Genomic DNA, 23707 nt, shown 5'->3' with positions numbered 1-23707 from the left:
ATGTATTAAAATAGACCTAATTACCTATGACACTATACATTCTTCACTAGCTATGATGTCTAGTAGCACAGATGCCACGTGTTAAGATATCAGCAGTGACGTCATATTCTGCCTATGCCCTGCTTCATCTTGGAACCTCGCATCTAATAATTTTAAGAGAGAAACGAGAGAAATTGTAAAGTTACGTACCTAAAACAGAGAACATCTGTCATTGTAGCAAGGTTCACGAACACTTCATATTTGAGCACATCGTAACTTTCCTAGAACCTTAAACTTTCTTAGTGGATTATCATCACTGGTTCCGACGAGGCTTTTCTACAGTGACACAGCCTCTTTATACGGTTCACAATTTTGGTTCAGTGATTGATAACAATGGTCAAGTCGACACTGTCTTCTTAGAATTCGCAAAGGCGTTCCTCAGGGTTTCACATCGCAAGTTAATGCATAAATTGAAGCATCAAAACTGTTCAACTAACTTCCCAAATTTCTTAACTAGACTTTACAAATGTAACAATTCATAACTGAACTTAATATCGGGTAAAAAATTCCTTAACCAGTCCTTACCTGAACGTAATATGCAACTCATTCTTAACCGATTCAAAATTAATGTAACTAATTCTTAAATTTAATAAGCGACGCATTTGTCTCCGAGCAAAACTAACGTTACTAATTCTTAATTGAACTAACCTTATCAAGCTGAACGGGGGTTGACACACTTGTGAACGCTTACGACCGTGTGTCCTAAAACCTCGTAAAATTTCTTACGAAGGCGACGACGATAAAGATGATGATCCTGCGGCTATTTTCCTTTGGGACGGTCGGGATCTAACTTAGTATGTGCCCAAGGCTGGGACGAGAGATCACACAGACGCCGTCTATCCAGTAGCCATGGAAGTTGGAACTCTTCGCATTTCTGTATAGTTCCTTTTCTTCGCGTACCATACTTTCTATTTCGGATTGAAAAACTTGTGATAATGTTATAAACGACCATTTCTCATCGATAGTACGTACATTTGATCTCGCAGATATCGCAAAAGCTTTGCTCTAGTGAAATGCAGTTCCAGGATCACTTCGTAGAATGCGCCAGCGTGCCAGTTTGTTATCTAGAGAGCCTAGAGTAAAGAGAGGGTTCAGCCCAAACCATGGGGAGCGCTTGTAATTTACTGTCGGACGCCTCCCGCGTGAGATAATCGGAAATGCGTATGCGAAACGTTTTCACGTGGCTAGGAGGAAAACCGGCGGAAAGGAGGTGACGTTTGCAGACGATCAAGGCTTTCGGCACCTCCTCGCAGATCGTTATTCTGAACGCGGCCCACCATCAGTCACGCGACTCCGATCGAACAGTTGGAGACTCTCTCTATTACAGGATCTCTAGTGTTCTGTCGTCGCATGAGATCACATGAACTCGGTCGTAAGCAAACGCAAGTGTGTACACTGGGACTTAGCCAACTAATTTTTTGTGATATCTCGCTTCCCTTTGGCATGTACCGCAAATCCTCTAACTTCCATTTTGTGATCTCATCCAGGTCACGATGCTTTCCGGACCCGTCGTAGTACTGCAGCAGCTTGCTAAAGAATTGCAAAGAACGAGCGCGAGGCTCGACAGCGTGACCAAAGTGGAGGCGTGCGGCGTCCTCCTCTCGAAACAGGCGGCCAGGGAAATTCTTTCCGCATTCAATTTGAAAGGGTTGAGAAACCCCTATGGAGCCACGGAAGGTGCCGGCATGATCTGCACTCCCTTCAAAAACAGGATCGCTGTCGACACAGTTGGGTTTCCTGCGCCCAGGACTCAAATAAAGGTAAGAGATTTTCTTCGTTTGCCTTCTTTGGTTTAATGTTTTGTTTTTCCAGTCCGTAACATTCTTTTATACGCTAAAATCCTGCGACACGGTCGCTAAAATCGGTCATTAAAACGAAAAAAAAAAAAAAACGATCAAGAGACAGTGAAAATGTAATGGGCTAGACTCAGACTCGGGAAGCTATAAGGCGGGGAAACCGACGGAGAGGAGGAGATGAAAGCGGGCGATGACGTCAGAGCGGCGAGCTCTGATTGGAAGGATTAGTGGGTAGATGCAAAGGCTGTGTCTATACTCACTGCTCTCCCTTCAGTAATAGCGAACACGTGCGTCGTCTGCTTCCTTCTCAGGGACTGGCGTTCCAAGGTAAGTCTTTTGTCATCGCAGAACCAATCATAAACAGGAAATGCCCTGTGACTTGCACTTTTGACGCTGCTTGCCTGGCCCCATCAGGTCGTAGAGTCGGCTGTGTCTGGACTTAAACGGCTAGGACACGAACATTAAACAGATAGATTATTCTTTAAATGCGATACTCATAGGCTACTGAGTATATGCACCAAGTTTCGCAATTTTTATAGCTCTAGTAATTGCGATAATAAATTTACGAACTTTGATCATTTTCATCTGGTGACCAGACAACACTATCCATGTTAGTGTTAGTTAATGCCCTTGACCCAGTGTTAGTTAATTCGCAAGTAAAACGTGACAGGAAAGTAATGGGGGAACGAGACAACTCACACTCAAAAATAGACTACGGCCCCACATCTCACAAGTTGTATGACATAAGTCAGTAAGTATGTAAGTAGGTGAAGAAGGTACAAAAAGCTGAGAGAGTGACCACAAAAGAATTAAGAATAAATTTGACGCATTTCGACCAGAACAACAAGCGCAGGAACACGGGGGTAAGCCGAAACTAGGTGGAGCCCAAATACAAGGAGTATATAAAAGTATTAAAATTATAGTTTTCAAACAACAAGAAAGAGAATGGACGTATGAGGATCTAAAAGTAATCTTTAAAATAAAATTAGAGAAGCATTTAATCAAATAGAAAGGAAAGCAAAAACGAAAGCACAAACCAAAAAGCTGGTATGATAAGGAAGTCAAAGGAGCCATGTTGGGGCGCCAAGAGTCATCTAGGGAGCATAGGTTTGCAAAGAAATAAGGAGCCTCGACGCCTAAAGTAGCATCAAAATGGGAAACTTTCAGGAGCCGAAAAGGGAAGCTTCAGCTTTAATACATGCCAAAGAGTGCAGAAGTCTAGTGGATGATGGAAATAAATAAAAAAGATAGGAACCCGGCAAAAAAGTTTTGGGAGAGCATTGAAGCACAGGGGATAAAGAAGGAGGGTTCCCAACACTTACCGACCACGAAGGTGAGAAGAAGACTAGAGGGGTAAGAAGCACGGGAATATAGTAGGTAGACAATCAAAGAGGCTTTCCCCCAGCTTGAGCAGAGGGGAGGAGTGGATCGCACTGCCAGCAGCAATGTAGAGGACGAGCAGAAATATGTAACAATGGAGAGGACCACAAGAGAATGGGACGAGGCAGGAAGCAAAATTCCAGCAGATGCAGCGACAGGGCCAGACGACATACCCATGGAATTCATAAAGACACAGGAAAAACAAGCAAATTCAAGTGACGGTATGTTCTTAATCAAATCATTATGAGAGAAGAGGCATTCAATTATTGGAAACTAAGAAAAATGAGACTAATATATGAAGGCAGAGAAAACGAAAACAACATTAAGCCACATCGCCCGGTAATGGTAACGCCAGTTCTATACAGATTAGCTATGGAGATATTAAAGCGTAGAATGGATGAATGCGCAGAAGATATGCGAATACTGCGTGAGCTCCAAAATGGATTCTGAAGAGATAGAAGACAGAAAGAGAATTTATTCGTCTTACTAGGAATTGATGTGTGTATTTTTGTACATCCTGAATTTAGTCTGTCTCAAAGGGCGACTTGTATCTCAACTGTAGATAAGCAATTTGGCCAGTGCGGTACAGCCGCTAGCCTGGGGGTCTTCAACGGGCACCACACGGTAATGATACACAACCGCACGCCGGTACGATGCTAGTCCAGATTGAAACGGGCAGAGGTAGGGGTGGAACCAAAGATCCATTGGTTCTGCATTGCGAGCTTTCGCTCCACCTGCTCCGAGCCGGTGTGCGCTCGCCCACTCGGTCACCGCTCCCCCATTCATCACTTAGTGCATTGAAATAGCAATAAATAACCAAACTCCTTTATAGTTACCTTATTGGGACATGAAGGTACGATTATGTAAGCTAGAAAAATCTCTGGTGTCAGCAAAAGGAGTATAATTTAGATGTAAATTTGATAGGTTTCTCTAGCAGCTATACACAGAAAATAACCTAGTTATCACAAGGGAAGCAGGAACTACACAACACGCAGCAATAAAAAAGGACTCAGGCAGTGCTGTTCACTGTCACCTCTTCTTCTCATGATATATCTCAGAAAAAAAATTAAAGCAGGGCAACTTAGGTATCCCTGCTTTAATTTTGTGATGTGAGTTATATTGAAGGAGTTATATATAACATAATGTGAGTTATATGGAAGGAGGGGAGAAATGTAAGACAGGTAATTTTAAGACTGATGTATGCGGACGACCTGGTACTCATGGCAAATCACTAGGATACATTACAGGAACTAGCTGGAATATGTGGAGAGGGGGGACAACTTAGGCATAAATTTTAGTGGTGACAAATTTGGAATAATTGTGTTTAACGACGGAAAGAGGGAACTCCTAAAGAGATAAGACATTGTAATAGACTATGTAGAAAAATACTAATATCTGGTAGTCTGGCTCAGTGACGGAAGAAAATATCTAGGGGAACATGAGGAGAATATAATCGTAAAAGGGAAAATAAATTAATATAGCTTAAAGCTGAAGGCACTATGGTACTCTAATAGATATCAACTGGCAATGGGTACATAGAAAGGAGTGATGGCACCATGACCATTATTTGCTAATGGGGAACTATGCATGAAATCATTGGTTCAATCCGGATTAAAATTGGAGAAAAAAGCGTAGGGAGATTGGCATGGGGAGCATATGGAAAGACACTAAATGAGGGAGCACATGGGGACTTTGGCTGGTCGTCTTTTAAGAGCAGGGAGGCAGTAGCCCAGTCTTACCAACCAGTTTGACTACGCCACCGCTGCCGCAAAGCATCGAGGGAACTTAAGTCTTTCCGCACGTGCGATAACCTGGCTGGAGCTCTGCTCTTGTGGAGCACAATACGGCTCGAGCCCTCGCATGCAGTGTCGTCTGCCGCCCGTGAACTAAAGTTGAGGCTGCGTCACGCATGCGCTGAACACTTAGTGAGATCAGTCTATTAGTAAGTTGAGATTCGAACAAAGGTTGACCAAAATGAATGATACTCGGAGAGCACGAAAGGTATTCAAATATTTATGCATGGAACATTTAAACACAAAATGAACAAATTAAACCCAAAATCTTACATTTAAATACTTACACGCTAGTGATGGGGCTGAGCAGACTAGTTCAGTGGAAAAGGGAGTGAAAGAGGCAGGAAGACAAATGTTGGAGTTAAGAATGCGGGTAACATCGGCTCTAACAATGTACATGTCACAAAAACAATACATAAAAAGGAAAATGTGTTTCACAATTCATTGGGAGGTTCTTGACAGTTTGAGGCGAGACCGTGAGTTTTGAGGACGCGGACGTGCAGTGCTAAATTTCAAGGGACAGACACATTATCTGCTGCCTGCCATATTAAGAGCGAGGCACTAGAGCACTCAGATTTGAAATTCACTGGGCTTCGCCTTGCCCTGCCTTAAGGGGTAGTAGATTTAGCCGGGGCCTTTAGTTTTGCTGGCGACGATGGAAGGGCGGAAGGGAAAACGATCAAAGTAACAAAGAGGCGATTAGAATATTTGTTTAAATCATCTAGGGGAAATTGAATAATGCACAAATAACTAGCAAAGCTGGGGACAGGTGGGACAGAGGAAAATTCGGACTTCCTCCCGCGTTGCTCCGGCCCAACATCGTAACAATTTCTCCCGGTGGGTCCGGTGCGTGGGTAACGCCGAAGAGGTTCGACCAGAGGAAAATTGGCAACCCCCTCGCCGGGAGGGAAGAGGCGGGGGGGGGGGGGGGAGGCTTTTACTATTTTGCCCGATCCCACAAAGATCATCCTGGTGATATTCCACACTGTCTGGTGATAGTTAGGGGAAAAAAAGTGATCTTAGGAGGACGGGAGGAATCGTGTTATTCTTTATAGACTTAAGCTAGGTGGCGCAAACTACTGCCCGTTCCAAAGGATATAGCCATTAACATCCATCCATCCAGCCATGATGTCCATCAACCACGTCATCATGAACGCTATCTCATTCTCGGCGCCCCCATTATCGCCCAAGCTCGCCTCGCCACGGAACGATCAAAACCGCTCACGAAACTCAGCAACGCCAATGCTATTCACGCTCTCGCCCCCGGCCCTTTGACCTTCCACCCTGTTTGCGCCTGCGAGATTGTCCCGGACGACGGCGATCACAGCGAGTTCGTCTGTGACTCGCTTGCCTGCTCATTTCGACTGTGACCAGCGCATCGCAGTCGAAATGAGCAGCTTCCAAAATTTCTTGTTAACAATCACTCTCATCGCTGCTGCCATCAGTGTCGAAGACTTTAACTAAGCGAGTGATGCCACAGACATAATCGTCACTGACCGCATGCTCGAAACGCGGAAGGTAAAGGGAAGCTGGAAGCAGCTGAAGCTCGAGACGCCAAGGGTGCCGGATACGAGGGTCCAAGATATAAATTGATTTATCCCTAAAACTACGGCGCCATTTTCAACACACATTTTGCAAGATTATAGGAATATACATAGGGTCCTATCAGTGTAGCCATCTCATATTCATTTTTGGCGTGTCCTGACAACATGAAAACAACAACAACCCTCGGAGTGTTCTGGTCTTTCGCGGTTGCAGCTGGAGGCGCGGCGCCTGCGTGCATTACCAGTTTAGTTCAATACCCGACAAATGCTTGTTACGCATCTCTGCCTCCGTTCGTGTGTGGTGGTGTTATGTTCTGGCTACTCGTCACCACAGTGGCCCAAGGACGCCTCTGATGCAGTTTTTACGGCCGCCGAGTATAAGCGCGTGGGAACGGAAAGGGAGGGGGCCGTTGTTCGGGAATGCCACATCATCTGCCGGCAGCCTATTTATTTCTGCGCTCAAACTTTTTTAATGAGCAAAATTAGCGCTAGATTCCGAAAGTAGTTAGTAATTTGAGTAGAAGTTACCTAAAAAACGTAGCTAAATTAAACTACTAATTACCCAAATACAGTTGTAATTGAAAGTTACCAAGTTACTCGAAAAAGTAGTTGAAACTACAGTAGTTTGAGTAGAGTAGTTGAACTACGTCCAAGTCTGGTGCAAGCACGTTCAGCATGCGCGTGAATGTAGCTTTAGAATGTTCGCACTTGCACGTGCTTGCTCACAAGAGCACGAACACGGCGGCGGCCCGATTCCTTTTTTGCAATCGTTCATATAGCAGGTGTTTGCCATTGTATGGCTACAGTGTACTAGAATGAAGGGTAGTGATGCGACCGGAGCGGCTCGCTTTACCCATGTGGTGTGGATCGCGATAGGTGCCGACACCTCCGCATCGGCAGTAGGGTCAACATGGTGGTGGTTGTAAAGCGACTTTCTGCTGCCCTGTCGTCTGCAGCGCCGCGATTGTTGCTTACACGCACAGCTTTACAAGTTCCCACGTCGAGTCGCACCGGACCAAACACTACCCCGCATTTGAGTACACTGTAGTATGGTGACGTTGTTACCGATACAATGGTGCGGCAACTTCAAGTTGCTGGGAGCAATTTCCCTGTCTGAATCGGGCCTCAGGAGTGCCGCGGCACCAAAGAAAGGCAACAGCCCATACCATGGATGCCCGCGGTGCCGCTTCCAGTGATGCTGATTATGCGATGATATAATATACAAGATCAAAGTGATGGTATTCGCAAATTTTAGCGATGGTAGTACCGCGGTGTGAGAATCCGCTCCGTAGCTCCTGGATGATCGGCTTCACTGTAAAGCTGCTTGCCTACACCTTCTTGATGCGAAAAAATAAACAAAGGCTCTAATGCTGCTGGCATATAACAAAACTAGAATTACTTACGTGTCGTAGACGAAGCCTCGTACTACTTACTGTTCTACGACGATCATCCAGATGACCGATATTTTGATTGGCGCCAGTGCAGCCCTACAGGTGAGTAAAGTTGCGAACTGTGTACAAAGGGAGGGCGACGCAGTGTTCTCAACCTTGCAAGCACCGTTGCTCGAAGGCTAGGGAACGATTCAAGCGAGTCAATCAGTGAGATGAAGTGACCTATAGCTCCAGCTGGCTGTTCGATGAAAGTCTCAGGTGGGAAAGCCCTGGTCGGTTTGGTGGTGTCATCGCTCACGGCAGCGGGCTCCATGACGTGACCCAGTCTTGTTAGATGGCTGCGATCCCAAGCGCATTCACCCGTCGTAGCATCTTGTTATCGTCGTCGTCGTCGTCGTTTTATGAGGAAGCAATTCTGGGTTCAATCACCGCCCCTGTCCGTTTCGTCTGGATGAGCATCGTGTCGGCGTGCGGTCCTGCAAAACTACTGCTTGGTGTACGTTAAAGACCCCAAGCTATAGGTTGTACTGCACTGAAATTTCTCAACTACAGCTGAGACACCAGACGCCCGTTGGGGTCTTGACTACCTTCCGGTTGCATAAGGATACGCACAACACAATTACGGCTCGGAGGAACGCTATAACAATTGCACATACTTTAGCTATGAGACAATACAAATTAATGTTGGTGAAGAAATCAAATCTCTTCGGCAGGAAATACAAATATTGTATTCCTTGCTTTGAACACTTTGTGTTCTTTTCATTAGGGCAACATCTTATTTCTTGATTAACGCTGCAAAAGTCATAGCTCATGAGCAACACGGCTTCAGGAAGAATAGAAGCTCCGAGACGGCACTGGCATTAATAAAGCGCTACATCGGCGGCGTCCTTGACCGGTGTACACCGACAGATATGACCCCGCTAGAATTTAGCAATGCGTTTGATACGCTGGACGATATTATACTTTTTCGAAAAGTAGCAGAGGCCGGTAACAGCGGCCCCCTGCTTCGGTAGACAACACGTTTTTTTTTTTTTTTACTGGCCACACACATCAGGTCCTGCTCCACGAATTCTGTTCTGAAAGATTGACTGTCTCAGCAGGCGTACCACAAGGGCCCACCCTTGGCGCTACTCGGTTCTCAACGTACACGAATGACCTACCTCAGTCCTACGACATCCATATAGTTCAATATGCAGACGGCACCACTCTCCTTGCTCGAGCGCCCCCTCCAGCCGGCAGTCGCAGCCTTCAGCAGCCTATGCCCCTGGTGCAGCAGTAGCCTGAAATGAACTGCCAAGTGCTGAGTTCGTCCAAGTGTGCCGTCATTCGGATTAGTCAAGTCGCACCCCTGAAGCTTCAATATATACCGTTTCTGGCCTTCCCTTGACATCTGTCACATCAATGCCGATTTTCGGTTTAACATTCACCCCTGACATTTCTTTCTCTGCAAACATTCGCAATGCTTTAGCCGAGGCCAAGCATCCCCTGAGGTTTGTGAATCGCGCCACAAAAGCGTGTAATCCGGTAACCTTTCGTGTCTTATCCATGGTGCTCATGCTTCCGCACCTCGAGTACTGTAGTAGTGTTGTGTGGTGCCCATATTAGGTTCATTTATATTGACAGCCTGAAAAGTGTACAGAGGCGTGCCACCCGGATATTCTTTACCCGCCAAACCGAACCTGCACTTCCCCATGCAACTTGGCTGCAGCGCCTCACATGTCATTCCCTCGCTCATCGGCGGGAAGTGGCCAGGGTGACTCTAACCAGCCGACCTCTCGACGTCTCACTCAAAGGAAGGTACCTTCTAGAGGTTTCATGGCTAAGCAAGAAGTCAATTGCCTGAGCTCATTCCAGCGTGGACCCGACGTCACAGTTCTTTGTCGATCCTGTCCGGGATCGAAGACTTTTCAAAGCCCTACTGGGAATACGTTCGCCGCTTCCCCAGGATCGAACAGATTCTGTGTCAATGTGCCGCTCAATTGGTCAACATCTGCGAGAGCGGTTATGACAGTGAAACTTGCAAACTTGGATCGCATTCACATGTTGTCTGTGTGTGCGTGTGTGTGCTTGCTTGTGTGAATGCGCAAGCGTGCATGTGCGTGTATGCATGTGTCTATATACAGAGCGTCCAATACGATATGCTTGAAACTTATTCATTGTGAGAATCTCGCAAGAGGCGCTTAAGTTTTCCTCATAAGGGGTAGTGCACTTGCTACCCACGCGGTTATGTTTTAACTTTCACAGTGCACAGAAGCTTGGCATTGCGCGTGCTTCCACCAGGAGAAGAAGTTCAAGTATCCTCACTCTGGGCTGTGAAAAAATTCCACCAGGCGGCGATAAACACATTTTTTGGTGCGAGTATAGGAGGCTCTGGTATATATTTGTGTATCTTATTTCCTCCATCATTTCTTTATTTCTTCTTATTTTAATACTTTGGGTGCCCCGTTTGCAGGCGCATTTTCATTATAGTGCAATTAAATGCAAAGGTGCAAGCGAGCAGGACAAGAATGACGAAAATAATCCCTGGAGAAGGGGAACAAGAGGGACAAAGGACAAACATAAATCTCCAAACACAGCTAGGTGACTGGTGAGCGACCGAAAAAATCCGCCTGGTCCGGGCATCGAACCCGGGACCTCTCCATTACAAGTGGAGCGCTCTACCAACCGAGCTAACCAGGGGTTTACCTGGTTAGCTCGGTACACCAACAAGGGTGAAGCTTGCGATTTAAGGTTATAATTCACGAAATATTCCGAGCGAAGTCGAGAGGATGGCGTTGAGGAAACGCCTTTTCGGTTTACGAACGCAATCCACTGCCGCCGGAGACAGGGGTCGTGTGGAAAGCGATGGAGCTCAAAGACATTGCAGCCGTTCTCGCCTTGCCGGGTACCTTGCAAGCTACATATGTCCTCGGACAGTATTCTGTGCTTTCTGTTTTTATTCCTGCACCCTATGACCCAGCAATGGCGTCCCGATGACCGGGGGACTGTTGCCATCGAAGCCTCTGGCTCTAATTAAGTTTGCGAGTTTAAAACAGGAAAGAAAGCGCGAACGAAGTTCGGGCACAGCAGACACCCAACACCGGTGAAGCCTCTCATCCGGGACTTCCACTCTTTCTACACAATCAGAAAGGGGGAAAGCGCCGGTAGCCCTTTCACTTTTTCTCTCTCGCCCTCTTTCAGTAAAACGGTCTGTAGAGGTAGGTGCACTGAGCGCTCCGCATTTTTGGGTAGTTCCACGTGCCGCCGCTTCGTGACGAAAACGTGGCGCTTAGTTTTGCCAGTGAGTGGTGGCGACGAGGGCGCCGGAGAGGAGAAAAGTGAAGGAAAGGGAAAAGACCGCCGAGAGTGCCGGAGGAGCGAGAGAGAAAGAAGGAAGCAAAGAGGGGACGACTGCCATTTTGAGGAAACGCTGTCGGCGCCGAGCACTGTTGCGGCTACGCGTCGTCCGCTACGGGCTTATTTCTTTTTTCGCCTGAATAAAAGTTGGCGTTGAAACGCGGAGGAACTTCATTCGTTAGCTTTTTAAGCCACAGAGGAATAACACTATATAATTTTCATGACAGAGCCTGCCAAATAAAAGGAAAGAACTGAATTTTGGATGTCGATCCAATGCATTCCGCCGGGCGATTGAGTGAAAATGGCGGCCTTTCTCGCTCAGCTGGGAGCAGCCGGCAGTTCACGCGGCTCTGCGCCGCGGGCTGATTGGCTCACTCGGGGGGGGGGAAGGGGGGGGGGGGGGCATTACGGTGGCGAGATCATAGATTGGCTAAAATCTCCCCATATACGGCTCTGGGTACCGGTAGAGTTCCTGTATAGGCTCCCTACGGGAGCCAGAGTTGAGCGTCTGTTTTCCACGTGCCGCCGTGCCACTATTTGACAAGATCCGATCACGTTAGGATCAAGACCAAATGCCGTGCAGAAAAGTAGACGCTGCAAATGCCCCGGCGTACGTTACCCTGCTTTTGAGCTTGCCGCGCGCCTCGAACGCGCGCGGCGCCGATATTCGCCGCATTCAGTCAAGTGAGGAGCAATATCAAGATGTCATGCAGGAAAGACGGCGCTACGGTGATGAACGCGCTAGAGTTCCTGTATAGGCTCCCTACGGGAGCCAGAGGGTATGTTCCAAATCTTACCCGAGTAACCTGTATCCTACGTCAGCGGGTAATACCACGTAACGTCGCGAGTAAACGATCCGCGACTAGATTTTTGAACGGCCTGGATGATCACCTGGATACTACGCGGATTGGCTTCGTCTTGTGCTACGGCAAAACGAAAGCATAGCCGGCTCGATTCTGGAAATAGCAGACGATCTGTTTTGATCATGGAGGAAGCACTCGAAGAGACGATGATATTAACCGCTGCGAAGTTTTTTTTTTTTTTTTGATAGTGACGACGCGGCGGAGGAGTGGGAAACATTAGAGAGTTTTACAACGAAGGAGAGGTAAGGAAACATTTCCTGATAAAATTTAAAGCGGCATCTAGCGCGTAAATCGAAAAAGTATCCAGAGCGTGCTTCATTGGCACACTTTGCAACGCCGACTTGAAGCTTATATTAGTTATTGTATACAAATAAAAGCGAAACTATTCACTCCGATGAGAGTGAATTACGTATTCACTCTCATCTTATTCAATAAGCTGCGTGGGACGTAAAATATGTATAAAGGCAACATAAAAGAACATTTGGCCGTCATGCGTATTTTAGTAAATTATGTTCTGCGTGTAGGCTTTATTTATATCTTTAGCTTTTATATAATGTACCATGAACACCCACACTAGCTACGCTTTACATCTAAAGGAAGACTTCGGGTGGAATCCGTCCCTTAAGTGTTTCTTCTTTTTTTTATATATACACATGCACAACCGACTTGTTTATTCCGAATGAATTGTTTTTGTGTTACCAGGGCCCGTTTGCTCGAAGCACTAACCGCGGCTAAAGTTAGCCGCAGTACCTAGGAGAGGGATTTGTTTTAATCACGTGACTGGCTCGGTAGGGATGCGGGGAAACATGGCGGTGTCCCATTGAGTGAGCGCCGCTCGCTTTGGAAATAATATGTCGTTGCAGCTGCAATATCGGGCGCGTTAGTCAGCAACGAATGGTGCAGGAGGCTTTCACTTTGCATTACCTCACTTAAACCGCAAAGCATGGGCAATGACATCGCCGCATTTTTTAGATAGTCTTTCGATTCTGGGCATTCCTAAGCCTGAATGAACGCGATAATTGTCGGCATGACAACGTCTTTGGAAAGCGGATTGTTGATAGCACACAAAAGCAGACAGCGTCCCAACCGACCTTTTTTTGTAAATTATCCAAGCACCGAGGTGCATGCTACGACTGTAGTTGCACGCGTCGCACGTGCTGGCGTCTGCAGTAGTAACCGTTCTAAAGCAAAAAGTATAAAACAAATTTTGCCTTGCACGCGCGTTCGTTAAAGCCTTATTATGATTTTTTACTTCGAATCCAGCGCGCGTGGACCGTAGAAATACACTTCGAGCGTTCTCCTCGCGATGCTTGGATAATTTAGAAGAAAGTCTGTTGGAACGCTGTCTGCTTTTGTGTGCTATCAATAGACCCTTTCCGAAATTCAGTCTGGCCACTTTGATCACTATCATCATCTGTGGAACGGCATCTGTGCCATACCAATGGCGGCTTTCTAGTGATGATAAAGGAAGACAATGAAGATGCTCCTAGGCGGATCTTGCGAGGCCTGTACATTCAGGGGGTCAGTACGACGCGGCGTAGGAATGAAACACAAGAGCTACGTAAGCGTTTATTTCTAAAAACTCAGATTCAGTCAATCTGTGGTCGGCACACAATCGGCTTTAAAGCATTTTGGTGTATAGAATTTTCTCGAGGCATCTTAGTGGGTTGGAGCTTTGTTCTGAATGCAGGTTCTTGGTCACCATCGAACTGAAAGTGATCGAGAAAAAACTCACACTGAACAATTCCTCGCGTGCCGTTGACTTGCGAAAGTGACGGTGCCAATACAAGTTCATTTCCGCCATTGATATGGCAAAACCTAAACTGCTTTACAAACCACCAGATGGCACTGAATTTCGGAAAGGGTCTATACCCGGCCGATTAAGTCAAGGCAATCCGCTTTCTAAAGACGTTGCCATGCCGACAATTATCGCGTTCATTTAGGCTTAGTAGTGCCCAGAATCAAAACACTATCTCAAAAATGCGCCTATGTAATAGACCCCTTTCAAAAGTCACGTGCCGATTATTAGAGAGTCGGAACCACTGCACAATGGCGGAGCGTCTGCATTGAGGAACGTGCAAGTCATTCCATAAGATAGCGAATGTGGGAGCGCAGCCAACACTACGCGCCGACGAGCCAATCAAACAGCATCGAAAGTGCAACGTCACTGCGCTCATCACCTTTTCTAGTGGGTGTGTTTCTTCCAGTGTGCCATGACGTTGACGTTTTAGTCCGCCATTGTGCAGGGATTTCACAGCTGCCAACAAAGTACCGTATTTTGAAAGGGGTCTATTGCCCATGCTTTGCGGTTTAATTGAGGTAACGCAAAGCGAAAGCCTCCTGCACCATTCGTTGCTGACTAACGCGCTCGATATTGCAGCTACAACGACATATTAGCGAGTTTTAGTAGACCGTGTTTCCCGCTCCGCTAAGCCCCTCCGCTACCCGGAACTCTACAGCCAAGGCCATCGGCGCGCAGGCGCAGTGGCGGTTTCTTCGTAGCGGTGGGCTAGCGGAGCGGGAAACACGGTCTACTAAAAGTCCCTATTATTTCCGAAGCGAGCGGCGCTCACTCGCTGGTGCGCCGCCATGCTTCCCCGCATCCCTACCGAGCCCAGTCACGTGATTTCAAAATCCCTCTCCTAGGTACTGCGGCTAACTTTAGCCGCGGTTAGTGCTTCGAGCAAACGGGCCCAGGCTTGCATTCTATGAATCGCTGGTCACCGGGATAAAAAAGATCACAAATCGCACGTGTGTTATGAGTAGCTGGTTGATTATTGTCGGGGATGCAAACCAACGATAAATTATGTATATATTGAAGCTGACTAGACACGCGAAACCAATGCACCTGCACTTTAAAACAAATCCTACATAATATATATATATATATATATATATATATATTGTAAGGAAGAAGAAGTGGCACGGACAGACAGGCAGGGGTTTGACCAAGCGCGCGCTCGGCACGGGCGCTTCTTGAATGCTGTACCGCCATTCATACTGGTCGCATTTTCCTCCTATCTTCTATTAAATCTCTTTTATCAACGTCTCAACACTTGGTGGAGGTGCGCTAGCGATCCCGAACCTGATCATCTGGTAATTCCAACCTGGAGCTGCGCAGCGGACGGTCGACTGTCACAACCATGAACGACGATAACGGGAATGTAAGAGACCAGGATAGCTAGGTTCGACATTGTACATGTACCTTTTTTTAGTACACGGAAGTGACGTCATCACGTCTGATTGGTTGGAAACAAAAGTGACGTAATTTCCCTAGAAAACTGTGGGCGGAGTCGGCAAAACTGGGCGGAGTCGGCTACCGGACGTGACAACAAAATGACGTTTCGTTTTGTACCGAGTACGTTTCAAAAGGTACTTGCTCGGAACTAGGTGTCATTGACAGCAAGTGTTCGGCGGCGAGGCGTCGCCGTCTCGTCAATTCGTCTTTTTCTTTAATAGAGCTTCTTTTTCGCCAGAAAGGCTGTATCGGGAACACCGCGATGCATTCGAGCTCGCGGAGGAGATCTTTTGGAAGCAATACCGCCTGCCCAAGATCGTGGTGCGGTGGTTGTGCGACGAACTTCGCGAGGAACCGGAGGTGAGGAGAGTGCGTACCTCGTGGACGGTCATGACTGTGGAGCTTCAAGTGTTGTGTGCACTGCACTTCTACGGCACGGGGAGCTTCCAAGGCATGGTGGCGAGCGACGAACACGTAGCGCGGGACCAAAAGACAGTCAGCGTTGCGGTCCGCGCCGTGTCCGTCGCTATCGTGCGTCGTCTCGGGGTCCAGCGTGGCTGGATCCACTTCCCCGAGACGCCGAGCGAGAGGTTCGACGCGGAGAAGGGCTTCAGGCTGCTCGGCAGGATATCCGGCGTCATCGGTTGCGTGGACGGGACCATGGTCTCCATCGTCGGCCCGTCCAAGAACGACCCCACCGTCACGAAGGCGGCGTACTGGTGCCGCAAGTACTTCTACGCCCTTAACGTGATGGTGGTAAGTACACTCATGTTACGTTGTCAAAACGCGCCCCAAATCTGTAGAAAAAAAAAAAACGTATTGCCGATACCGTTTAAGTATGCCGTTTTATGACTGCGGGCTGTGGGGTCTCACGACTGCACGAGCGTGTGCTCTACGTAGCATGTGAGCCGTGAGACTCTTCTCCCAAAAATAATATTTGTCTGTTAAAACGTGCAAGCTTCCGTAAAAAAAAAAAACACATTATTTTTGTTTCAAGGTAGTTAGTTGTACCTTGCATCCAGGAAGGTGTGTTGACATGCATGTGTCAGACAAAATAACTTAAAAGGTTCTGAAATTGCGACTGCTTTGTGAACCATAAGTACAATCTACTACTTGTGGATTCAGGTAATTACATGTCAATATATCTCTCACTTTCAGGTGTGTGACGCCGACTGCCGGATAATGTGCATCGACCCACGGTATCCCGGGTCGGTGCACGACTCCTTCGTGTGACAATTTTCCTGGCTCCGAAACCAACTCGAGCAAGGGCAGGTGCCACGCGACGGCCGGTTCCTGCTTGGTGAGCATATTAATTCATTCCTTACGCACACGGTGGCTCCCACTGCTTGAAAGCCACAGTACCACACGTACTGTGCTTGTTGTGAGGCACACAGACACAGTTGATGGAACTCCTTGAAGTGAGACAACACCCAAAGTTTGGCCATTAATCTCTGTTTATGTCCACATAACTCTCACACTCTGCTGGCTACGAAAGCCACACTACACCAATCTCACGACAGTGATAGACTATGCAAGGAATGCGACCGCAGTGCGAGTCGCTGTCCGGTTCGGCCCACTCACTGTTACTGTCTACCTGTTCCCTCTTGCTGGTTGGTTTTTGCATGAAGTTGGAGCTCTTTCGCTGATCCCTGGGGGCTCGCCTGGTCGCTTTGACGGTCGTCAGTTTGTACGGAATGGGATCAATTCCTCCTTGGCCACTTGGGGCTCGCCAAATCTGTCGTCGGGTCGTCTCTGTCCCACACACTGGATTTTTTCCTTGACCCTTCTTCTTCGGTCTGCCTATATAGCTCCTCCTATTAGACCCTCCGTGTCCTAACAGGACCTGACTCCTTTCCAATCTAACCACCCCCTTTTTTTTCCCCATCTCCAACTCCACTGAGGATTAGGAAAGAGGTTCGTCGAACTGGCGCCTTATCCCCTTGCTTGCCAAAGACAAGGCCAGCGTGTTCTGCTCTGCCCGTGCCTAAGATCACGGCCACACTCCCAAAAGCAACAGAGCTTTTATCTGTCGGATGCAAGGGCCTAATAATGCACTTGCATACAACACAGCACCCCTAAGGAATCGTGCACACATCCCATACAACCCACCAGGAAAACACATAGTTACATGAAATAACAGGGAGTTTGCAGGCAAGCTGGTGCTAATTAATCATAATGTAAACTGATACTGTAGTGCAGAAATATTAACACACTTAAGTTACATTATAATTGACATAGTTGCACACAGCTGTTTTCTTGCCTTTTATTTTAAAAAGTAAAGAATGTAATATGTTCCATCCTCTACATGTGCAGGTGACAGCGACTACCCCTTGGAGCCTTGGCTCACCACCCCCGTCCCCGGGAGCCACGCGACCTCCACCGCTTGCGGCCGGTTTAATAAGGCGCATTCCTCGATCAGGTCTGTTGTGGAGCGCTGCATCGGGCTGTTGAAAAACAGATTCCGGTGTCTGTAAAGGCACCGGGCTCTGTATTACCACCCTTCAACAGCCACCGCCATTATTTCGGCATGTGCAGTGCTCCACAACATCTGCCTTGCATCGAGCGAGCCAGAACCGGAGTCAGACTCCGACCCTGAAGAGTCAGAGTTGGAGTCTGAAGAGTCAGAGTTGGAGTCTGAGCCGAGCTCGGACGGTTCTGAGCCAAGCTCGGAGAGGTCAGCGTCGGCTCCCGAGAGGCTGGCTCCTGCCGGCCCTCCGGTCGGCCTTCCGGTCGGCCTCTCGGACAGGGGGAAGGCTCTGAGGCAGCGCCTTGTCGCCCGGTTCGGAACCCGCCGCAGACGTGCCCGTGCGGAGCGCCACACGCAAGGGGTCCGCCGCCACGACGGTAGTCCCGACCACCAGGGACACCGTCGGGAAGCCCCTCAGCGCCCTCGCTGCGGTGGTGCCCAGCACGGACGCCGCCAGCGACAGGGAACCTCTCGCCACCACGACTCAGGTCCTGACCACCAAGGACCCCGTCACATCCTTGCCCTCAGTGAAGCCCTTCCCGTGGAAGCCGTAAAGTGCACACTTCGCTTCCTGCTCCACAGTCATGGCCGTCCACAAGCTACATACTCTCTTCAGCTCCTACACCTTGTGAAGTTCGTCGCACAGCCAGCGTGCTGCCTCCGGATACGTGTCGAGTGCATCGCGGTGAAATCGATACAGCCTTTTTTTTAATTTTTATGAGCAGAAGGCACGAGACGCAGTCGACAGTGACAGAAAAGGTTCGGAGGTTTAATTGCCAGACCAACAGGTCATCTGGATTGCCCCTGCAAAGAACTCGGAAGTAATTTAGACTACCTCTAGAAAGAAATGCTTGCTTTTGCAGAGATTGCTTTCTTAGTTGCTGATTGAACCAGGGATATTGTTGTCATGGACATTGTTTCATTTTACAAATACTTCAAAGCGTCTTGCCTTGTGCTCCATTTTATTATCTCTTTTATGGTACTACATCAAAGTTAGGTGATTGTGTTATCTCAAGACAGTGCACATGTAGTTTGTTTTGAAAATTGCTTTATTTCTTAAAGAAAAACCTGTGACTTCATGAATAAAAGTGTGATAACATGGAATGTAATATTTCATTCTTGGAAGTAAAACTGAGCATCGACTGGAACCATGTAAGCAATTGGGCAATCTTAAGTATATATCACAGATATCTTGTTGAACACTCTGGTCTTATTTGAGCACAATAGTTAAATTTCGAAAGGAAAAAAATATATATATATTCTCTGACTAGCATACCACCATATAAACACTGAACCACTTTGAAAGAATTATCACAGATGTTGCGCCAAACACTCTTATTTGAGCACAGCAATAGCAAGTACTCGAAAGATAAAAAAATTGTTTCTGACTAAAGCAGCCGTCACTCGCGCGCTCCCCGTTGGTTCCGCCGACCCCTCCGCTGCCCCCGGCACACCCGGCTCCTCGTGGTTCGACATTTTGGTTTGAAGAAGGCGCGTAGCGCACATCCCGCATATTGGAACAACTTTCTCTCCAATGAATTCTTAAATGTATTGCAAAAGGGTACAAAAAAGAGGTTTGTTTTAACAACGCCCAAAAGGTTTTGATTGTTTTTCAATACTTTTACCTGTACTAGAACAGATGCGACGGCCAGCGACGCACAGGATTGGTTGCCGTTCCTTCGCTAAACGCAGGAACTGCTCCCCGCGTCGTAGTAAATCCTACCCCGTATCCCGCGCGTAGGGACGCCTCAGGGAATGCGTAGCTACTTCCGCTCGTCGGTGGTTGGCTCCGGACTTCGCTGAAACGGGTGACGGGTGTCAAGTTTGCGATGACGTAGCGGCGTCAAAGTGGGCAGAGCCGCCACGTGAGTGTTGCTAGGATACGCTCCTCCTTTGCATTACGTCACTTCCATGTACCTTTTCTCAAATGTCCAACCTAGCGATCCAGGATAGCTAGGTTCGACATTGTACATGTTCCTTTTTTTAGTACACGGAAGGGACGTCATCACGTCTGATTGGTTGGAAGCAAAAGTGACGTAATTTCCCTAGAAAAATGTGGGCGGAGTCGGCAAAACTGGGCGGAGTCGGCTACCGGACGTGACAACAAAATGACGTTTCGTTTTGTACCGAGTACGTTTCAAAAGACACTTGCTCGGAACTAGGTGTCATTGGCAGCATGTTTTCAGCGGCGAGGCGTCGCCGTCTCGTCACTTCGACTTTTTCTTTAATGGAGCTCTTTTTTTTCGCCAGAAAGGCTGTATCGGGAACACCGCGATGCATTCGAGCTCCCGGAGGAGATCTTTCGGAAGCAATACCGCCTGCCCAAGATCGTGGTGCGGTGGTTGTGCGACGAACTTCGCGAGGAACCGGAGGTGAGGAGAGTGCGTACCACGTCATGACTGTGGAGCTTCAAGTGTTGTGTGCACTGCGCTTCTACGGCACGGGGAGCTTCCAAGGCATGGTGGCGAGCGACGAACACGTAGCGCGGGACCAAAAGACAGTCAGCGTTGCGGTCCGCGCTGTGTCCGTCACTATCGTGCGTCGTCTCAGGGTCCAGCGTGGCTGGATCCACTTCCCCGAGACGCCGAGCGAGAGGTTCGACGCGGAGAAGGGCTTCAGGCTGCTCGGCAGGATACCCGGCGTCATCGGTTGCGTGGACGGGACCATGGTCTCCATCGTCGGCCCGTTTAAGAACGACCCCACCGTCACGAAGGCGGCGTACTGGTGCCGCAAGTACTTCTACGCCCTCAACGTGATGGTGGTAAGTACAATCATGTTACGTTGTCAAAACGCGCCCCAAATCTGTAGAAAAAAAAAACGTATTGCCAATACGGTTTAAGTCTGCCGTTTTATGACTGCGGGCTGTGGGGTCTCACGACTGCGCGAGCGTGTGCTCTACGTAGCATGTGAGCCGTGAGACGCTTCTCTCAAAAATAATATTTGTCTGTTAAAACGTGCAAGCTTCCGTAAAAAAAAACAAAAACATTATTTTTGTTTCAAGGTAGTTAGTTGTACCTTGCATTTAGGAAGGTGTGTTGACAAGCATGTGTCAGACAAAATAACTTAAAAGGTTCTGAAATTGCGACTGCTTTCTGAACCATAAGTACAATCTACTACTTGTGGATTCAGGTAATTACATGTCAATCTCTCTCTCACTTTCAGGTGTGTGACGCCGATTGCCGGATAATGTGCATCGACCCACGGTATCCCGGGTCGGTGCACGACTCCTTCGTGTGGCAATTTTCCTGGCTCCGAAACCAACTCGAGCAAGGGCAACTGCCACGCGACGGCCAGTTCCTGCTTGGTGAGCATACTAAATTCATTCCTTACGCACACGGTGGCTCCCACTGCTTGAAAGCCACAGTACCACACGTACTGTGCTTGTTGTGAGGCACACAGACACAGTTGCTGGAACTCCTTGAAGTGAGACAACACCCAAGGTTTGGCCATTAATCTCTGTTTATGTCCACATAACTCTCACACTCTGCAGGCTACGAAAGCCACACTACACCAATCTCACGACAGTGATAGACTGCGCAAGGCATGCAACCGCAGTGCGAGTCGCTGTCCGGTTCGGCCCACTTACTGTTACTGTCTGCCTGTACCCTCTTGCTGGTTGGTTTTTGCATGAAGTTGGAGCTCTTTCACTGATACCTGGGGGCTCGCCTGGTCGCTTTGACGGTCGTCAGTTTGTACGGAATGGGATCAATTCCTCCTTGGCCACTTGGGGCTCGCCAAATCTGTCCTTGGGTCGTCTCTGTCCCACACACTGGATTCTTTTTCCCTGACCCTTCTTTTTCGGTCTGCCTATATAGCTCCTCCTATTAGACCCTCCGTGTCCCAACAGGACCTGACTCCTTTCCAATCTAACCACCCCCTCTCTTTTCCCCATCTCCAACTCCACCGAGGATTAGGAAAGAGATTCGTCGAACTGGCGCCTTATCCCCTTGCTTGCCAAAGACAAGGCCAGCGTGTTCTGCTCTGCCCGTGCCTAAGGTCACGGCCACACTCCCAAAAGCAACAGAGCTGTTATCTGTCGGATGCAAGGGCCTAATAATGCACTTGCATACAACACAGCACCCCTAAGGAATCGTGCACACATCCCATACAACCCACCAGGAAAACACATAGTTACATGAAATAACAGGGAGTTTGCAGGCAAGCTGGTGCTAATTAATCATAATGTAAACTGATACTGTAGTGCAGAAATATTAACACACTTTTAAGTCACACTTAAGTTACATTATAATTGACATAGTTGCACACAGCTGTTTTCTTGCCTTTTATTTTAAAAAGTAAAGAATGTAATATGTTCCATCCTCTACATGTGCAGGTGACAGCGGCTACCCCTTGGAGCCTTGGCTCATCACCCCTGTCCCCGGGAACCACGCGACCTCCACCGCTTGCGGCCGGTTTAATAAGGCGCATTCCTCGATCAGGTCTGTTGTGGAGCGCTGCATCGGGCTGTTGAAAAACAGATTCCGGTGTCTGCAAAGGCACCGGGCTCTGTATTACTACCCTTCAACAGCCACCGCCATTATTTCGGCATGTGCAGTGCTCTACAACATCTGCCTTGCATCGAGCGAGCCAGAACCGGAGTCAGACTCCGACCCTGAAGAGTCGGAGTTGGAGTCTGAGCCGAGCTCGGACGGTTCTGAGCCGAGCTCGGAGAGGTCAGCGTCGGCTCCCAAGAGGCTGGCTCCTGCCGGCCCTCCGGTCGGCCTTCCGGTCGGCCTCTCGGACAGGGGGAAGGCTCTGAGGCAGCGCCTTGTCGCCCGGTTCGGAACCCGCTGCAGACGTGCCCGTGCGGAGCGCCACACGCAAGTGGTCCGCCGCCACGACGGTAGTCCCGACCACCAGGGACACCTTCGGGAAGCCCCTCAGCGCCCTCGCTGCGGTGGTGCCCAGCACGGACGCCGCAAGCGACAGGGAACCTCTCGCCACCACGACTGAGGTCCTGACCACCAAGGACCCCGTCACATCCTTGCCCTCAGTGAAGCCCTCCCCGTGGAAGCCGTAAAGTGCACACTTCGCTTCCTGCTCCACAGTCATGGCCGTCCACAAGCTACACACTCTCTTCAGCTCCTACACCTTGTGAAGTTCGTCGCACAGACAGCGTGCTGCCTCCGGATTCGTGTCGAGTGCATCGCAGTGAAATCGATACAGCCTTTTTTTTATTTTTATGAGCAGAAGGCACGAGACGCAGTCGACAGTGACAGAAAAGGTTCGGAGGTTTAGTTGCCAGACCAACAGATTATCTGAATTGCCCCTGCAAAGAACTCGGAAGTAATTTAGACTACCTCTAGAAAGAAATGCTTGCTTTTGCAGAGATTGCTTTCTTAGTTGCTGATTGAACCAGGGACATTGTTGTCATGGACATTTTTTCATTTTAAAAATGCTTCAAAGCGTCTTGCCTTCTGCTCCATTTTATTATCTCTTTTATGGTACTTCATCAAAGTTAGGTGATTGTGTTATCTCAAGACAGTGCACATGTAGTTTGTTTTGAAAATTGCTTTCTTTCTTAAAGAAAAACCTGTGACTTCATGAATAAAAGTGTGATAACATGGAATGTAATATTTCATTCTTGGAAGTAAAACTGAGCATCGACAGGAACCATGTAAGCAATTGGGCAATCTTAAGTATATATCACAGATATCTTGTTGAACACTCTGGTCTTATTGAAGCACAATAGTTAAGTTTCGAAAGGAAAAAAAAATTATATATTCTCTTACTAGCATACCACCATATAAACACTGGACCACTTTGAAAGAATTATCACAGATGTTGCGCCAAACATTCTTATTTGAGCACAGCAATAGCAAGTTCTCGAAAGATAAAAAAATTGTTTCTGACTCAAGCA

The 23707-nt window shown here is 48.1% G+C and overlaps 2 pseudogenes; one reads left to right on the top strand and one right to left on the bottom strand.

Moving 5' to 3' along the window:
• Positions 1-212, bottom strand: part of LOC120846979 — a 33549-nt pseudogene extending 33337 nt beyond the window's left edge.
• Positions 213-1532: 1320 nt separating this feature from the next.
• Positions 1533-23707, top strand: part of LOC115324975 — a 30907-nt pseudogene continuing 8732 nt past the window's right edge.

Source organism: Ixodes scapularis, unplaced genomic scaffold (assembly GCF_016920785.2).
Source record: "Ixodes scapularis isolate PalLabHiFi unplaced genomic scaffold, ASM1692078v2 PGA_scaffold2__306_contigs__length_199485367, whole genome shotgun sequence".
NCBI lineage: Eukaryota > Metazoa > Arthropoda > Arachnida > Ixodida > Ixodidae > Ixodes > Ixodes scapularis.
Note: the sequence above shows the minus strand (reverse complement) of the source record. Positions and strands in the feature narration are given on the sequence as shown.